We start from the raw sequence: 19,402 nt of genomic DNA on the forward strand, positions 1-19,402 counted from the left end.
CAGCACCTAGGACAGAGACATGCAGAAAAGCAGCTAGAGAGGGGTTTAAAACATCGTAAAAATCACCTCTCCAAATTTGCATAACAACGGTGGTGACAGTATCATAATACTTTAGATTGCATAAAACAGTAGTTAGTTTTACAATTAGGGCTTTAAATAAGTAGGAAATAATGACAGTTTAGAGCTAAAAATCCAAAATGGCGGCCACAATGATTCTCTATTAGAAAACATCAAAATGAAGGACACAGATGAATGGACCAATAGCAGATAAGAGATAGGGGTGAAGTAAAATTCAACAGAGAGAACTCAGCTCACTCTCCAAAATTATTAAAGGTGGCACTAGGAGGAGGATTTATGCTAATAACTAGGAGGAGGATCTAGACAGGATTAGGGTCCATGCTGATAAATTCAAATTGACTGGTTGAGCCAGTATAATTAGGCAGGGAGGATCTAAGATAATTTCTCACCTTGGAAAAGCAACCAGTAAGAGGAAGCTACTGAATATAAGGCTGACAGCCAGCAGGCTGATGTGTGGGTGTGAACTGAGGAGAAGGTAGAAGCAGAAGGTTTTAGATGAAAGCAACTGCAGTAACAACTGAAGTAGTAGCAGGAGCCATGACAGCCCTCAGCAGCAGTGGCTATAAAATGGCAGCAGCTTAATTTTGACAGAGCAGAAGGACCCCTTTGAGATGGTTCAGAGGGAATTAAGAAGAGAATACAAGTCTGACTTTCTGCTTATTTTTAAGGAATGACTGGGTGTGCCCATAAATAAAGCTGGATGTCTGTATTGAGTGCTATCCACTCCACCCCATTCTGTGACCATTTGATCACCGCTCACAGAATGGTAATGTTAAATTGTAACATATGTTCAATGTATAAGCTTGTAATGCTTTTCATTTAAAAGGCTGCTTGCTCCATCATTTTCTCCTTTTGTTTCAGGTTCCCCTGGGCTGCTGCTGGCTGCCTACCTACTCCATCGCCATGTGGCTGGCTCATTACTAGGTACAGAGGGGTTGGTTGGTTTGTGGTTTGGGTTACACCAAGGCCGTCCTTAGGCATACGCAGCAGCATAGAGCACCACTAAATTTGGGGCACCACCGCTGGGACAGAACAGCAAGCAGGTAAGAGCTGGGTCGGGTTGTAGAGCCGAATGTGCCGGCATGGTGGTGCATTCTGATGGAGGGTACTGGCTGCTGGGGTCTCTGGGAGGAGGCAAGGGAACTCACCTGTGTGACTCTCTCCCCACTGCCATGAGGTGAGGAGGGCCGGGCACCACTGGCTCTGGTGGTATCCTTTTGCTGCCCCTCATAACTCGCATTCTTCCCCCTCCCAGTGCTGAGCGCATCCCTCCCGACCTGTGGAGCAGCTGTCCCCCATCCCCCCCCCCCTTGGGGTTGGCTGGGGTGCAGGTGCTTGGGTGGGCTGGCTGGCTGCATGCTGAGGAAGTGACTCACTTCCTCGGCAGCCAGCCCGAGCACCTCCGCTCCAAGTGACCGCACGGGCTGGAATGTGCACAGCTGGCTGGGCTGGGCTGGGGAACATGTCTCTAAACCAGCGGGCGTGGCAGCCATCCATCTGATCCGAGGGGAGCTGTGTTTATAGTTAATCATTTTTATAAGATATCATATGATCTGTATCTAAATATGTGTCTCTCTTGAATAATTTCAGTTGTTGGATGCAATGTTAATTTCACTAGGCATAATGTCACAACACAGACCATCTACACTCATTACCTTTTATATAGCCATGTTGAGCCAGTTCATTTAGGAATAAACCTCTCTGTATTAAGGCAGATTATGTATCATCCCAATCTTGAGAAACACCTAAAACAATTAGAAAAGGAAAGCAAAGAGGTAATTGTACCTGTTGATTTGATGAGAAAGGCTAGCTGTGAAAAGCACCTTGAAAGTGCAACTCATAAATGCAAATGAGAGGCATTAAAAATGGACAACGATAGATATTTTAAAAAGCAGAAAACATTTCCAAAGCTGGTTAATACCAAAACCAAGAAGAAGCTTTACAGGAAAAATAAAATGTTCAAATTAACAGATGCAAATATACCCTTGTATATCCTCAATAGTCCAAAACATGAGAGGATTTTGAAAGAGCAAGGTAGGTGTTTACCAAATGCAGATCAACTTAGAAAGTTTTACCTACCTAAAGTGTTTGACTGTCACACTGAAGAATAAAAGGAAAAGTTGCAGTCCTGTGAAGGAATTAGCATTGTAGCAGATGAAACTACTGATGCTGAAGACAGGCATGTGCTTAACATTCTTGCCATCCCTGTCTCAACAAGCAGTGACAATGCAGGCACTTCAGATGCAGGTGAACACAAGCTGGATTTTTTTTTTTTTTTTGTTACACTGTGAAGCAGTCAACAAAGCAATATGGGAAACTACTGAAAAATTTGCAATACCATTTGATCGCATCACTGTGTTTGTGACCAATAATACCATGTACATGGGGAAAGCTTGGGATCGAGGGTTGAAACTTAGGTTTTTAAATGCTGTACACCTTACATGCATGGCACATTTAACTTCCGTGTAATCTGTGGAGGAAGATACTTCTGAGAGTAAATTACAGTCATTAGTTCTGACCATCTGCCCTGCCAGAAAAGCCCAGTTCCGCTGTCACTGGAGAGATTCTTCAGTCACACTTTGTTTACCCGATCTTTATTCTGAAGACGCAAAAGTCACTGAGATGAATGTTGCAAACCCTGAGCATGCTCAGTGGAAAGCTCAGAATTTTTAAAATGGTGCCCTTGCAAAGAGGCAGAGGTGGGTGGGTGGGTGTGGACTGTCAGAATCACAGCTCTGAGGAAAATAACAGTGAGCACGTGCAAGTTTGGTGGTTACTGAGCACGTGCAGTATGGGATGACAGAGAGATCAGTTAACTGAGCAGCTAGCTAGTCATAGCCCACTGATACCAGCAGGGCCGGCTCTAGGTTTTTGCTGCCCCAAGCAAAAAATTTGCAGCCCCAAGTTCCGAGAGTGCAACTGCCCAAGCCCCCCAAAAAAAGGGTGGCCGGAACGCCGCCCCTGGAATTGTGCCGCCCTGAGCACGTGCTTGCTTTGCTGGTGCCTAGAGCCGGTCCTGCATACCGGTCACTACTTGTTCTAAAGGTCAGAGCTGGCAAACGTAATTCTGAAGTAATGCTTGATACTGGGTATGTGCGAGTGAGGTAACTGCTTCTAAGAATAGAAAGGTATTTTAGAAGAGATCAACAGTGTATCATAAAAGGCCAGCTGCCAGGGGCAAACCCTAAAAGTTATGTTTATAATGTTGATTCATTATGATTTATTGTATTTACTTAGAAGCCATTTTTGTATTTCAAGATGGAGTACTTAGTCATGTGGTTAGTAAGATAGTTGGGATGCTTTCCCGCCTTTTCTAACGGTCAGTAGGGAACAAACACCCCAGGTTAAACCAACTGCCTCATGGAGGGAGGAAGCTCCTCCAATGGCTCCAACAGTGACCTCAGTTCTGATGTACCATGGCCAGGGTGACCGACCTCCATTAATAAAAGAGGAGGACAAGGTGTTGACTCCGGAGCAGGCTAAAGCTTTGGTAAGTAGTTCGGGAGATGCAACAGGGAGTCAGTCCTCAAGTGGCTCACCCGAGCGTCAGTTACTCCCCAGCTAACCCATGATGATTTTATTACCTTATTAAAAGAATGCATGTCTGTTGAGGAGTTTCTTAACTTACCATGTGATGTAATAAGGAACACTGCCGAGGATCAAGGGAAGTGTTCGTGGTGTATACACTATGTTCCACCCCACTGTTAATGCTATCGGGCAGAGTGAAGGGGAAAGATATAGGAATAGCCTATGTAATTCACCAATATGGCCAATTAGAAAAGCCGATAAGATCTCTTGGCACCTAACTGTGGATTATAGGGAGCTAAACAAAGTCATGCCAAGGTTAGCTCTGGTGGTGGCAAAGTTTCCAGAAACCATGGCCGTCATATCTAGTGGAGCACAGTGGTATTCAGTGCTTGATCTGTCCAACGTGTTCTTCTCTATCTCGATGGACCCCCAATGCCACCATAAATTTGCCTTCACGTATGGGGATACCCAATTAACCTTCACCCGGGTTCCCCAGGAGCTCCACAACGCCCTGCACATATGCCACAAGCATGTCTCTGAAATGTGGAAACATCTGGACTGTACTCAACATGTTGTCAGTTATGTTGACGATGTGCTGACTGCCACAAGAACTAAGGACGAGAATTTGGGTGTGTTCAATAAAGTACTTAAAATAATTAAAGAAATGGGCTTTATTATCAATCCAGAAAAAGCTCAGTTAGTGAAACAGCAGGTCACTTATCTGGGCGTGCAGTTAGGCCCAGCAGGCAGAAGCCCAGATAAGAATCGCGTGGAATAGATAGTTAAGCCTGAACCTACGGACGCAGGGACTCTTAGGTCATTTCTGGGTCTAGTGGGAGTCTCAAGAGCCCTCATAGAGGGATACAGTGAAAAGGCAAAACCCTTGTATCTTCTACTGAAGAAAAACCAAGAATGGAAATGGGGAACGGAGCAAAGGGACGCGATGTTGGCCTTGAAGAATGCCTTGATGACAGCCCCGGCTCTAGCCTTTCCTGATCCCCACAGGCCATTCCATCTCCAGTTCTCTCACACGCCAGTTGCTATCAAGGCTGTTTTACTACAGAAGCAGGGTAAGTCCTTAAAACCTATAGCTTACGGCTCAAGGAATCTGTCTCCAGTAGAACAGCAGTACTCCCATTGTGAGAAAGAAGTCTTAGCGCTAGTTTGGTCCTGACATACTGGGAATATATTTTGGGTATGGCTCCCATCATGGTGAGAACTAATCATATGCCAACAGGCTTCGTACTATCTGGTCGAGCTAACAATGGTCGAGTGAGCCATCCCCGACTGGCTCAGTGGATGTTAACCCTGATGAATAGAGATATTACTGTGGAGAACGCAAGCACCTCCAGTATGCTGTTACCCCACGCTGTAGAGATCGCAGACACGGAGGAACACGAATGTCCAGTTCCCTCAACCTTTCCTCCCAACTATGTCACACTTTTCAAGTTGAGGGAAGATATGAGAATGCCAGAATACATATGCGAAAAATCTGGGTTGTATATGGCAGTAACCTACTTAAAGAAGGGAAACCTGCCACTGGCTTCGCCGCTTCAGATGTGGAAAGCGGTAAGGTCTACGAAGGGAAAATCAAGCAGCAATCGGCCCACGTTGCTGAAGTTATAGCAGTAGCAGCAGCATTGGAGCATGCAGCCCCTTCACATAATATCATGATTTGTACAGACTCTGATTGGGTGTTAAGAACCCTTATCGATTGGATGCCCATATGGAAAAGCCGAGACATGAAGACTAGTGACGACCACCCTGTGGCTCACGCCAAACACCTGTTATATGCCTGGGACCTAGCAGAAAGAAGAGAAGGAGAGGCTTACCTGTTTAAAATATGGGCCCATCGGCATAACCAGGCTGATATAACGGTCCTGAGCAATCAGGTGGACCAAATGGCGAAACATGCTGCCAAAACCGCAACTCTGTGGAAGAGACAAACCGAAAACATAAATGGAATCACTGGAACTGACAACCCTCTTGAGACCTGTGTGGACATAATCAAATTGCAACAGAAGGACCTAGTATTAAATCAGCTATTGAAGACTGGCAAGAACAAATCATAGACAGTATTTAAAGGTTCAAATGGACTAATAATGGCACAAAAAGAAGATAGTGACCAGACCACATCTCTTCCAGTGCTGGTGATACCATCAGCTATTAGACTAGAGCTCATTCAACTAGCCCACCATCAAGGATACTTTGCTTTAGGAAAAATATTAGATAGATAGCTCACTGTGGGATGGTGGCCCAAGGTAGTTAGAGATACAGAACACTTCACTGATAACTGTCTTCCATGTGCCGCAAACAATCTGGACCACCATATTCGGAAAGGGCCTCTGAAGCATCAGAAGGTGGTACGTCCATGGAAAAGGGTTCAAATCGACTACATAGGACCCTTACCAAAATATTCTACAATTACTTCTTCTTCCTCTCCTACAGGGATCGAACTTATGAGAAAGAAAATGATGTTGCCCCTCCTGAACGTCATCCTGATATCTGCATTGTTCGGACACGGAACTCCAGAGGAAAAAGATCATGAACTCTTACAGCTGATAGAAATCAAACCCAATGAACAATGGGAATGGCAGATCAATCCAGCAGTTATGGACTACCTAGGTTTACCCAGGTTTGGGTATAACAACAATCAGTACAGCCTGGAGGAAGACTTGGCTGCCGTAGAGAGCCTGTTTAACTCTCAACAGGAACTGACAGATGAAGAATACGAAGAGTATGATTGTTCCCTGTTGCTACTATTCCTACCACCACTAAACCAACATCGATGACTGCGAGACCACAAATGCCTGAGGTCAAGTCTAGGATTTTTTCTGGAGACATACAGAAAGGATGAGAATACAAAGAGTCAGCCACTCATCGTGGAAGAAGAGAAGTAACCCATATAAAAGATGAGTGGGTACCAGCCTTGCTATGGTCCTATCGACTGATAGACACATTACTTGATAATCACGGAGCTCAACTCAAACCTTTCCCCGGTGTCTATGATGGGATTACAAACGCTGAAGAAAGGAAATGGTCCCATAAGGAAATTATCTCAGGGATGTAAGTGGACTGTAGTAGCGGATATGTTGGATAATTGCACTCTAAACCATACGTTGGGGGCATATCAAAATGTGCCTATTTCAGTATTGAGACACCTTCCCTGGTGACCCCTGGGGAAGTGATTATTAAGGGGAAAATGCTCCACCAAGATTCTTCCCTAAAGAAAGCCCCTGTTTATATTTGGTTACCTGACAATAAAAAAGACCATGTTCCTGGCATGCATCCACAGTAGAGTCGATAATGTGACCAGTAGAAACCTCTCTGGATACATCGGGTCTAAATTCTGCAGATTGAACCATCCGAAAACTATCTTTAATGTCTCCTGTGTAGGAAGCATAACCGTGAATTTGTCATACAGTCAGTCTGGAGTATGGCGGTTTAGAGGACCTCTGGAGTTATACATACATAAGGAAATCCAGGTAGCCCCTCCTCCATCAAAACATAAAGTAGGCCCTATTGTCATGAAGCAAAATGTCATGCGGATATTAATGATAGAGCCCCAATATGTGATCAGAAGAGTTGTAATTCCTCTGCAGATCTCGATCACCAAGACTAGGAATGCTTATGCGTATTACATCATGCCAATGATATATGGGTGGCATAAGTGGCTACAAGGAGTAAAGACACCTATTCTACACAAAAGAGAAAGAGACCTCTTTTGGGAGGTATAGGAACTGGTCTAGGTGTCAAACTCAATAGATCAGGAGCAGCTGGCCCAAAAGATGGGGAAGGTGGGCCATGGCATTAACCACGTCAGAACCATTGAATTCAGCCTTCGATACCGTTTCCACCACGATGTTAGATATAACTAGGATCTTACATGTGTGGTTCCAGGCAGAACAATAAGACCACTTTCACATCATAGATGCACTCGGAGCATTGAAATCTAACATGTCAGCCTCTCCTTGCCAGGTCAAGAGACCTGCATTTGTCAGTCATCCGCTGCAGGTAGGACTCCCTACTCCTGGGTTTTTGCTCTGTCCCTGCCTCAAGGGCTCAGAGCTTCATTGACTCTGGGGATTTTGCTCTGCCCCTGCATGAAGGGCTCAGAGCTTAATTGACTGCTGTGGTTGCCCTGCCCCTGCCGAGAGGACTCAGAGGCAACAGACTATTGTACTGACTCTGCCTTTGCTTGAAGGGGCCCAGTTTATAGACTCCTGGATTTGCCCTGGCCCCTGCTAAAAAGGCCCAGGGATGATAGACTATGGGCTGCCTAGCCCCAACCTAGGGGCCGGAGCCAGTTGCCCATTTGGGGGATCAGCCCCGTTAAACTGGTCAGGGCACTAACGCCTGGTTTACTAATTCCTCTCTGATATCATGTGACAATGCCGGCAATGTAGTCAGGGGGTGTGGCCTCCCTCCAACCCCAGATGGGGTTGGATGACTGCCACACCACTACAAACATGGTATAAGTATAGTGTAGAATAGTATATAGGGTTAACATGTGTGTGCGTGTGTTTATAAGAATACACAAAATTCTGTTATTGATTGCAACATACCTATGTAAACTTTAAAGCAGTTGAACAATGGCTGTCAGCGATTTGTAACAAAAAAAATGGCCACTTGTAACAAAAAGCTTCACTTAGAATAATTTTAACTCTGTATTATTGGGGTTTGAATGCAAGAGTGCCAATTAGGTAGGGCAGGCTGGGGGGGGCTGTGTCTCCCCCCCCCCCCGAGTTTCATACAGGAGGCGTGCTCCCAGGCAGAGCTCTTAACTGCTCAGCATTAGTGTAGAATGAGAGTTCTGAAGAGAGAGGTGCTTCTCTGAGCTTGTGTCCCTGAGGCAGGGAGTCAGTGTTTTGTTTGCAGAGGCATGCTGATTAAGATAAGAAAAGGCTGGTAATTAAATTAAATATCTGGAAGTAGTTATATGAACCTGTAAAACAGGAATCCCGCTGCGGAGTGGGGGGGATTTGAAGAGAGAGCGCAGGGACTCAGAAGAAATACAGCTAAGCCGTTACATTCAGAAATGATGAAGAATGAGGGGCATAAGTGAAAAGAAGGGGCCAAAAACCAGGGAAGGGATAGCAGTGGTATAGAGAAGTTCCCACTCTATCTCTGGTACTTATGTGGCTCCATCACTGTAGTGCAGTGGTGGGCAACCTACGGCCCACATGCGGCCCATCGGGGTTCTATGTGTGGCCCGCGAGACATGTGACATCCAATCAAAGCGCTGCTATGGTGCAATCGGCACACTCTGCAAATTCTACGTATGCAAGCACACTTAGCAAAACTACCCTATCCCAGGAGACCGTCTTGGTTACAACACTGGTGGACATGGGAGGCTGCACTTTTTTATGTTACTTTTGCTGGTAATTTAATTTGCCCCTACTTATATAATGGATCACTTTGTGATGAAAAGGCACGATAAAGAAGGAGAATCAAGTGCAAAATCAAAAAGTACAGAGGAAGAAGTAGAAGCCAAAAAGAGGAAAATCGGTGATGAGGGCAGAGTGGTAAGAGAGACTTGGGAGCTGGATTATTTTGTTATTGGACAGAAAAGGAAGCCATTTTGCTTAATTTGCAATGAGGTGATATCAGTTAAAAAAAAAATACATTAGGAGACATAATGAAACACACCACTCCTCTCACGTAGCAAAATTTCTGGTAGGTTCTACCCAATGTGCTCGACAGCTTTCAAATCTGAAGGAAGCCAGGGAAACGCAGAAGCAGGTACTTAGATGAGCATTGAATGCAGGGGTGAAAGTAATTTACATTTCTTACTGGTACGGTCCAATCGCAAGCAATCCACCTCTCCTACATACTTTATGGATCCCTCCCATTGCATGACTTAGATATAGAAAATAAAGCTACTACTACTACCACCAATACTGTCTGTAATAAAACTTTAATATTGGAATAAGCCTGCAAAAGTGAAAACTCACTGTCACATTTTTCTCCTTGTTCTCCCTCCTCCTCCAACGAGAGTGCGGATGCGGCTGAGGGAGAAACCTGCCCAGGACTCCTGCGCCTGCATAAGAACAGTTTAAACTCAGCTGTTCCCTCCCGGGTTCAGACCGTAGGATTAGGGGGCATTTCTGGCATCCTTGTTAATTTCACTCACAATTGTTGGGCTGTGTATGTGAGACCAAGGCAGGGGCAGTTCTTTTCTGCCCTCTGGATGAGGGGATCTCCAATACTATAATACACAAAAAATACAATAGGCATTTGGCTGCACAGCTTAAATCCAGAGCTAATAAAAGCAAGTGGAAGGGGAAAACTCACTGTCACTTTGGTTTCTCTCCTCCCTCCTCCTCCAGCCAGGCTGCGGATGGGGCTAGACTCCATGCTTCGCCCCTGCACTCAGCAGGGGCTGCAGCGGCTCCCCTCTAGCTTGCAGCAGGGAGCAGGGGGACTGGCTGAACGAGAAGCCTGTCCAGGGCGCCTGCTGCCTGCATAAGAGCAGTTTGAAGTCAGCTGTTCCCTCCGCGGTTCAGCCTGCGGGATTAGGGGCCATTTCTGGCATCCTTGTTAATTTCACTCACAGTTGGGGGGGGGAACCAAGGCGGGGCAGTTCTTTTCTGCCCCCTGGATGAGGCGATCTCCAATAGCATAATACACAAAAAATAAAATAAAAACCAGGAACCAGTTCCAAGTTCAAATCTATCCCATTACCTCCCCAGCAGAAGATCATGGTCTGTGATGCTTGCAGATCCTCTTTGAAATGTTACTGTTTAAAAAAAAAATATGGAGAACATGGTGGGAAGATGTGTCATGATGATCGGGGTTTATTTTTGGCAAAGCAATTTTGCAAAAGCAACTAAAGATTCACAGGGAAAGCAAATAGCCCGATAGACAAAATCACAAAGGGACTGGAGCGGAAAACTGGATATTCAGGGAAATTATTGTGTCTCCTTTGAAAGAAATAGTAGTTTTCATTCCACCCGCTTTATATATTGAATTAAACACCTGAAATGTCCTTAGGACATAGGGGCGCAATCTCAGATCTCTTTTTGTTTTGTTCTGTCCTGCAGAGTGCGGAGGCTGAAACTGACAAAACTTTCTCTAAGCATCTTGTATATTTCATGAAGGCTATTCTAGTTGTCCTTCATTCACCCCTGCCTTCCCCTACTACTAGCCACCCATGGGTGTGCCCCCTGCACCCTTTTATGTGCCTGGAAGAGAGATTAAACAATCCTTGATATCTGACTTGCTAGGAAATAGGGAGGGTCTAAAGAAAGCGGCGCCCTGGCGGGCATGGTGCAGCGCAGCCCCTTGTCCCCCTGGAACCCTCCCCGTGGCTGGCTGGCTGTGGTTTAAAAAAAAAAAAAAAACACCAAGGCAAAAACCACAGCCAGCCACGGGGAGGGTTCCAGGGGGACAAGGGGCTGCGCTGCACCATGCCCGCCAATGTGACAGTGAGTTTTCCCCTTCCACCTGCTTTTATTAGCTCTGGATTTAAGCTGTGCAGCCAAATGCCTATTGTATTTTTTGTGTATTATAGTATTGGAGATCCCCTCATCCAGGGGGAAGAAAAGAACTGCCCCTGCCTTGGTCTCACATATACAGCCCAACAACTGTGAGTGAAATTAACAAGGATGCCAGAAATGGCCTCTAATCCCACGGGCTGAACCGTGGAGGGAACAGCTGAGTTTAAACTGTTTTTATGCAGGTGCAGGAGTCCTGGGCAGGTTTCTCCCTCAGCCACATCCGCAGCCTGGCTGGAGGAAGAGAGGAAGAGAAACAACAAACAAATGTGACCATGAGTTTTCCCTTTCCAAGCTTTTATTAGCTCTGAGTTTAAGCTGTTTGTTATACAGCCAAAAGAGGTGAAAGTAAGACGGTACTGAATGCTCCACTTTTTTACCGGTACGCCGTACCGGCCCGAACCAGCTTACTTTCACCTCTGATTAAATGAGTGTGATGCACTGAGCTTGGCTAGCTTTCATATTGCTTGGTTACTTGCAAAAAATGGAAAGTCATTCTCAGATGGCGAATTAGTGAAACAATGCATCATCGAATCCTCAGATGTTTTATTTGATGGGTTTAAAAACCAAGCGGAAATTAAACGTGTTCAACGTCTGCAACTCAGCAGGCATACTGTGAGCCGCAGAGTGCAAGATATAGCTGCCGATTTGTCAGACAGCTTTTCAGAATTGTACGTTCAAGTGTGGCTATCAGTGTAGCACTGGATGAATGCAAAGATATTAACGACATTGCTCAGCTCTGCATATGGGTTTGTTGTGTTGACAGTGATCTGAACGTGACAGAAGAATTTTTAGATCTCTTGGGAATACATGGCCGAGCACAGGGCTCAGTATTTTTTGAGGCATTGACTGATTTTTTCAAAGAGCCTGAATTACAATTTTTTCCAAAGATATCAGTTACAACAGATCAGTTACAACATGACAGGAACACACCATGGATTTGAGGTTTTATTAAAAGCTTGTATACCTGACATATTTGGTGTGCATTGCATAATACACCAAGAAGTGCTCTGCGCTAAACTTTACAAGGGAGACAGACTGAAAGCTGCAATGGACAAAGTGGTACAGATTGTTAACTTCATATGCGCTCGCCCCCTGCATCACCGTCAGTTTGTGGAATTTATGGACCAAATTGAAACAGAATATGGTGACCTCATATGCACACTGAAGTGCGCTGGTTAAGCCATGGTAAAGTACTGGACCCAGGTCTCTCAGGGCTAGCTCCCTATCCACTGGACCAGCCTTTCTCTCTGCTGCATGCTGCTAAAAAGAGGGCTCTGATGGATGGGAGCAAAACCAAGAAGGCCAGTTCTCTGAGACTCCAGCAATTGGTCCCAGATAATTGGGAACGATGTCATGGTTAACAGTATCAAAAGCAGCACAGAGGTCAGGAAGGATGAAGAAAGAAAGAATGAGAATCAGATGAGAGGAGAGCACTTAACCGCCAATGGGTGACAGGTTCTGCCCCAGGCTGGAGTTATGCAGCAATGCCTTCTGTGAAATTTTAGATTTTAACTGAAAACCATTTTGTTTTGTCATTTATTTGTTCTGAATCCGAGAAAAGGAAGGAATGAGAAATGTCACGAGTATCAGATGTGATTATACATCAAATTCTTAGAGTTTCAGCTGTATTCAGACTAATTCCAGAACAAAGAACAGAAACTGCATCCAGAGAGTCCATAAAGTGGACCATTATTGTCATGATTTGTATTATTCACTGGGCACGATCTGTGCGCTCAGCACTGTTCAGAATATGCCAGAAAATGTAGTCCCTGAGCCAATGCATACAAGATGTGTAACTCTGGATAAGATGGCTCAGATATTTAAGTATGAAGCGTATAGCTATTGACCACACGTTATCACATGTTCACTGTGATGTTTATATCTACGAGTGGAGGCCCTGATGGCAATAGAAGTTTTATTTGATTAAGAACTAGAAGATTTGACCCTCGAACTGTTAATTTCAGTTTAAACTCTGTTTAATTCTGCCAAATTATTAATGTATATACATGTATAAAGTTAAGATAAAGTTCTGTAAATCAAAAGGCCATTTTGTTTTGGTAGAAGGACAAGGCGACCTCCATTTTGTGTCAGGTTCTTGTTCCTCAGTACCAAGAAAAGGTAGGAAAATATAAGAGCGGGAATCTAATTTTGCCCGGCAACAGCTTCCTATAAAAGTATATGAGAGGAGAAGCCAGGGGCTTGAACTTTTGAGCTGTCAGAAGTTCAGGTGTCCAGTTCTCTCTCGTGGTGCAGTACAATCTTGGCACTAGCTATTGGCCTGCAATAGTTACTTACCAATCAGTTTGGGTTTGGTTGTTCTTTTATTTTGGGAGAGCAAACTTGCAGACACGGACTTAGTCCGATTAGTTAGATCAATCTCGCACGCACAAAGTGGGATAGGGTGGGAGTTAAGACAGGGATACGTACCTGTCTATTCCATCTGTCATCCACGGTCAGTGTCCATCGCTGGCTTCGGCTATCCGGGTACTGTAACCTTCATCGGTGACGTCTGAGAAGGTAGAAAAACATCTTTGTACCATTAAGTGTATGTGTGTGTGCAAGTGTTATTCCAAATCTCCAAATTGTTAATCCATTCCCCTCTCCTCCCTTCCTCTTTCCTTAGTAAATAAAGTGTTGTTGTTTATTTTTACATTTGTATTTTTGTGTTGTTATATGGGAATCCAGCTCTGATAGATGGGCTTAACAGGGGGACTCAGTGGGAGGTAAACTGTAAGGCTCCCGGAGATTTTCTGATCAGATTGGCCTAAGAGAGATAAAATCCTTACACAACCTTCTTTCAAGAGGAAGAGCTGCCCAGAGCTCCTGTGCCTGTTTATTTACCTTTCCTGCCTGCAGTGGCCCTCATATACCTCAGAAGTCTCAATTTTTTCCCCAACTTCAAAACGTGGAATTTTCTTGGTGTTTGATTTAAAATATTCTTCTGTGAAAACTGCAACTCAATCATTGTAGCGTTGCACTTCTGGAAAGTAACTAGTCTTTAAACAGAAGTGAGAGCAGTGCTGCCAACTCTTGTGATTTTGTCATAAGTCTCATGATCATTGTTTTCCTTAAAGCCCGAGCTCCTGGAGTCAAGTGATATGTGATGATTTCAGCCTTTATTCTTAAAGAAAAATGAAGTTTCTAGCCCTTGTAGTTGTAGAGAAAGCTTCAAAATATGATCCCAGTGCACCTTAAAGGCTCAAAAAGCAGAATGTAAATTTTAAAAAACCATCAAATCTATTATTTTTACATAATCTCATTATTTTAAAGCCAATCTCATGATTTTTGGTGAGCCTTATTCTTAATTTTTGAACATTTGGGGTTGGCAATACTAAGAAAGTGACTTGAAAGTGTCAGTTTCACTACTGTTTCAGGTCATTTTCTAGTCTATTATTTGTAGTGGGGTAACACCCCTAGAGCCCCAGGCAGGTCCAATATAAATTCACAGGGCCTTGCCCTAATAGGATGTTTCCAAAAGTTAAATGATCTATATTCCAAGCTTGATGAACTACAAAGTGACAGAAAATAATCTAGGTTTTTCTACAATTGTTTCAATTGTTGTATTCAGGAGTTAGTAACAAAGTAAAATATACATTAATTTTTTGAACCTAACCAGTGTCCCTTAAGTGACTTGACACAAGATGTCAGAACAAGTATAAGAGCTGAGTGGGTCTAATATTTATTTATTTTTTTAATTTATTTAATATTGCTTTATATAGTAATTAGAAATTATCTGACAGGAGCACTGTATCTAATTTATTATCTGCCAGAAAAACCCAAGTGTTTTCAGGTACCCAAGCAGCCTTTCAAATCATGGTTAAAGTTTCCCCCCAAAAAAATATCTGAAATGGTGCCCCTCTTTGAATGCTTTTTAAACTTAAGGGATTGGTGTCAGGGATTTTGTGCCTTGTTTAGGATTTTTAGATTATATTGTAGAAGGGATTATTAGTAACTTTAATAAAAAGACACTTTGTTTTGGAAATAATACTGCCAGCGTCAATTATTTTATCAGAAGGTTATATCAGTGTTCTTTAGAGTTTCTCTGACAACCCTGGAAACTTATACCTCAGAAAGAACAGACTAAGGGGGTGATAGGCAGGTTACCATCAAAGCACCTCGAAAAATGGATTTTAGGAAAACACCATATGTTTCTAACACAAAGAAAAGTCCTTCCATCCCACCAATCCCCACAATAACCAAATGGAACAGCTGGTTCAATGCAGCTCTTTATCACACTAAGGATTACATTTCATTTTTACAAAGGCAAATGTTCCTAGCAGTAGTTCAAGTGTTCAGGAGACTGTTGATCTTTGCCAATCCGCAGCCGTTACTGAAGAACTCCAGGCTCTAAAAGTTTGCACCCCAAATCATGAACATGCTTATGAAGAGCTCACTGTTTGTGCTCATCAAATCTAAAATGGCACGTGTGATCTTGCATTGTGGGAAGAAAACTGCTCTGAAACTTGCCAACACCCAACAGCAAAACCAGCATTCTTAGAAAGCTTTAAAAAAAAAAAACAGTCATACATGGACAGTGACTTAACCTCCCACTTTTGCCAATCTGCTGCCACTTTCTTCAGTGCATGCCATGTATTTGAGCCAAATCAAGCATAATACCTTGACATTTGTGAGACCACAGTATTTCATATCAAGGTGACTTGTGGGAGGTGCACAAAGGGCCACATGCCTCTCCCCAGATGCATGGGTGGTGGGGGGGCACATTTCTGCCACTTGAAGTCGGAGCACAGCTGCAGACACGTCTGCATGGAAAAGCCACCAGCAATTAGCAATCCTGCTGATCCACACTAGATGGCGCCTAGAGCAGGGAAGGAAGCCTGGGCTGTCAGCCTAGCTTTCTGCCAGAGTGGGAGTGGGGAAGCTTTTGTGTGTGTCCCTTCCTGTCCCACAGCTGCTGTTACCTGCTGTGAGAGGGGAGACGCAGCAGGGGCTAGGAGCCATCGGGCGATGTTAGAATCTTTGAGGAACTCTTTAATGATACATTTCTGAATAATTCAAATGGGTTTATTTTAGATAGCTAGGTGAAGTTTTTCAGGTTGTGTAAGGGAAGGATTGGGGAGAGATTTCAGAGTAGCAGCTGTGTGAGTCTGTATCCGCAAAAAGAAAAGGAGTACTTGTGGCACTTTCGAGACTAACAAATTTATTGGAGCATAAGCTTTCATGAGTTACAGCTCACTTCATCGGATGCATGCAGTGGAAAATAAAGTAGGGGGATTTTATATACACAGAGAACATGAAACAATGGGTGTTAGCATACACACTGTAAAGAGAGTGATCAGGTAAGGTGAGCTATTACCAGCAGGAGAGAAAAAAAATCTTTTGTAGTGATAAGCAAGGAACCAGTTGGAGAACACTTCAATCTCTCTGGTCACTCGATTACAGACCTAAAAGTGGCAATATTACAATAAAAAAACTTCAAAAACAGACTCCAGCAAGAGACTGCTGAATTGGAATTAATTTGCAAACTGGACACCATTAAATTAGACTTGAATAAAGACTGGGAGTGGATGTGCCATTACACAAAGTAAAACTATTTCCCCATGTTTATTTTTCCCCTCTACTGTTCCTTACACGTTCTTGTCAACTGCTGGAAATGGCCCACCTTGATTATCACTACAAAAGGTTTTTTTTCTCTCCTGCTGGTAATAGCTCACCTTACCTGATCACTCTCGTTACAGTGTGTATGCTAACACCCATTGTTTCATGTTCTCTGTGTATATAAAATCCCCCTACTGTATTTTCCACTGCATGCATCCGATGAAGTGAGCTGTAGCTCATGAAAGTTTATGCTCAAATAAAATTGTTAGTCTCTAAGGTGCCACAAGTACTCCTTTCTTATTGGGGAGAGAGGTTCTTATTTTTTCCCTGATTTCTCTTCCCTTTTTACATTATTGGAGCACAAAGAATTTCACTGGGTGGCGCAGATGAAAAGAATAACTCATATTTGAGTAGTACACGGTGCTCTTAAATAACGAAAATTACTGTCCCAGCTTCTTATAGATCAGCCGGAGAGCAGTAATGTGGGGAGGTCACATGTCCTACCCTTTAGCTGGTGCCCCCCCAGTATGAGGAGGCACCAGTCATCTTGTCAGCACAGAGAGACTATTCGGTTTACTATGGAGCAGTTCAAGAATTGAGGAATGAGGACGTTTTCCAGTTCTGGAGAAGCATAATGGCTAGATTCCCAGCTCTGTCAGTAGTTGCCCTGCAATGCTTTTCGGTACCAGTCAATAGCGTGGAAGCAGAATGTTCCATCTCATCTTATAAAAATGTGCTTGGAGACAACAGAAGCCACATAAAAAATAACTATCTATGTAAAACTTGTTATACCAAAATTGCAACAGTTTGCTAAAGGGACTTTACTAAAAATGTTATTTTTGTTACATTGTTTTGGTTATTTTTTGTCTAAAAATAATTGCACAATATGCATGCGGCGGGGAACGAGCTGAGCAGCGGGGGACAGCAGAGCAGCAAACAGCAGGAGTTTGCCTGGGAGTTCGCTTGGAATGAGCCCACTGAGGCTTACACCCTAACGACTTCTCTGAGTAATTACTGCATCTCCTGAGGAAGCTCATAGTAGGAAGGTAATATGAATGGGGAGTGTTCAACTGTTGTGACCTGCACTGGATGTGCCATGTTTGTCTTTCTTCCAGAGGACAGAAGCGACTTTATGTGTACAAAGTGCAAGCTGGTCTCCATATTGGAAGAGAAGGTTCAAGGTCTGGAGCAACAGGTATCGACCCTGCGTTGCACAAGAGAAACTGAAGATTTTCTGGACAGACGTCAGGATATGCTTCTACAGGCACAAGGGTCTGAAGATTCAGAGTAGGCTGTGCAGCGCGGCCAGGAGGACGGTGAAGAAATCTGGCAACATGTGACCTCCAGAAGAAGGGGGAACGTCCATGTACCAGCAACGCGGATACAGGTAAGTAACCGTTTTCATGTTCTCTCCACAGGTACCATTGCGGGGAGTGGCCCAGATGATACGTCTGGGGGAAGGGAGCAGAAGGAAACTCCACCAGTTGAAAGGCATGAGATGCACTGTCCTAAGGTTGGGGGTTCCAGGACCACCACTCCCAAGAGAAGGAGGCGGGTGGTGGTGGTTGGGGACTCTCTCCTCAGAGGGACTGAGGCATCTATCTGCCGCCCTGACCGGGAAAACAGAGAAGTCTGCTGCTTGCCAGGGGCTAAGATTCGCGATGTGACGGAGAGTCTGCCGAGACTCATCAAGCCCTCGGACCGCTACCCCTTCCTGCTTTTCCACGTGGGCACCAATGATACTGCCAAGAATGACCTTGAGCGGATTACTGCGGACTACGTGGCCATGGGAAGAAGGATAAAGGAGTATGAGGCACAAGTGGTGTTTCTCGTCCATCCTCCCTGTGGAAGCAAAAGGCCGGGGTAGGGATCGTCGAATCGTGGAAGTCAATGAATGGCTACGCAGGTGGTGTCGGAGAGAAGGCTTTGGATTCTTCGACCATGGGATGGTGTTCCAAAAAGGAGGAGTGCTAGGCAGAGATGGGCTCCACTTAACGAAAAGAGGGAAGAGCATCTTCGCAAGCAGGCTGGCTAACCTAGTGAGGAGGGCTTTAAACTAGGTTCACTGGGGGAAGGAGACCAAAGCCCTGAGGTAAGTGGGGAAGCGGGATACCGGGAGGAAGCACGAGCAGGAGCTTGTGAGGGGGAGGGCTCCTGCCTCATAGTGAGAACAAGGGGCAATCAGCGGGTTATCTCAAGTGCCTATATACAAATGCACAAAGCCTGGGAAACAAGCAGGGAGAACTGGAGGTCCTGGCAAAGTCAGGGGATTATGATGTGATTGGAATAACGGAGACTTGGTGGGATAACTCGCATGACTGGAGTACTGTCATGGATGGGTATAAACTGTTCAGGAAGGACAGGGAGGCCAGAAAAGGTGGGGGAGTTGCACTGTATGTAAGGGAGCAGTATGACTGCACAGAGCTCAAGTATAAAACTGCAGAAAAACCCGAGAGTCTCTGGATTAAGTTTAGAAGCCTGAGCAACAAGGGTGATGTCGTGGTGGGAGTCTGCTATAGATCACCGGACCAGGGGGATGAGGTGGACGAGGCTTTCTTCCGGCAAGTCGCAGAAGCTACTAGATCGCATGCCCTGGTTCTCATGGGTGACTTCAATCATCCTGATATCTGCTGGGAGAGCAATACAGCGGTGCACAGACAATCCAGGAAGTTTTTGGAAACTGTAGGGGACAAATTCCTGGTGCAAGTGCTGGAGGAACCAACAAGGGGTGGAGCTCTTCT

The 19,402-nt window shown here is 44.5% G+C and overlaps 1 long non-coding RNA gene across 1 annotated transcript; it reads left to right on the top strand.

The window, feature by feature from the left end:
- Positions 1 to 527: 527 nt before the first annotated feature.
- Positions 528 to 17,831, top strand: LOC119565513. The gene is made up of 3 exons (XR_005224185.1): positions 528 to 844; positions 940 to 1,121; positions 17,777 to 17,831. It is a non-coding gene; the product is annotated as an uncharacterized LOC119565513 (long non-coding RNA).
- The last annotated feature ends 1,571 nt before the right edge of the window (positions 17,832 to 19,402 follow it).

This window comes from Chelonia mydas, chromosome 2 (genome assembly GCF_015237465.2).
Source record: "Chelonia mydas isolate rCheMyd1 chromosome 2, rCheMyd1.pri.v2, whole genome shotgun sequence".
In the NCBI taxonomy this organism is placed as follows: domain Eukaryota; kingdom Metazoa; phylum Chordata; order Testudines; family Cheloniidae; genus Chelonia; species Chelonia mydas.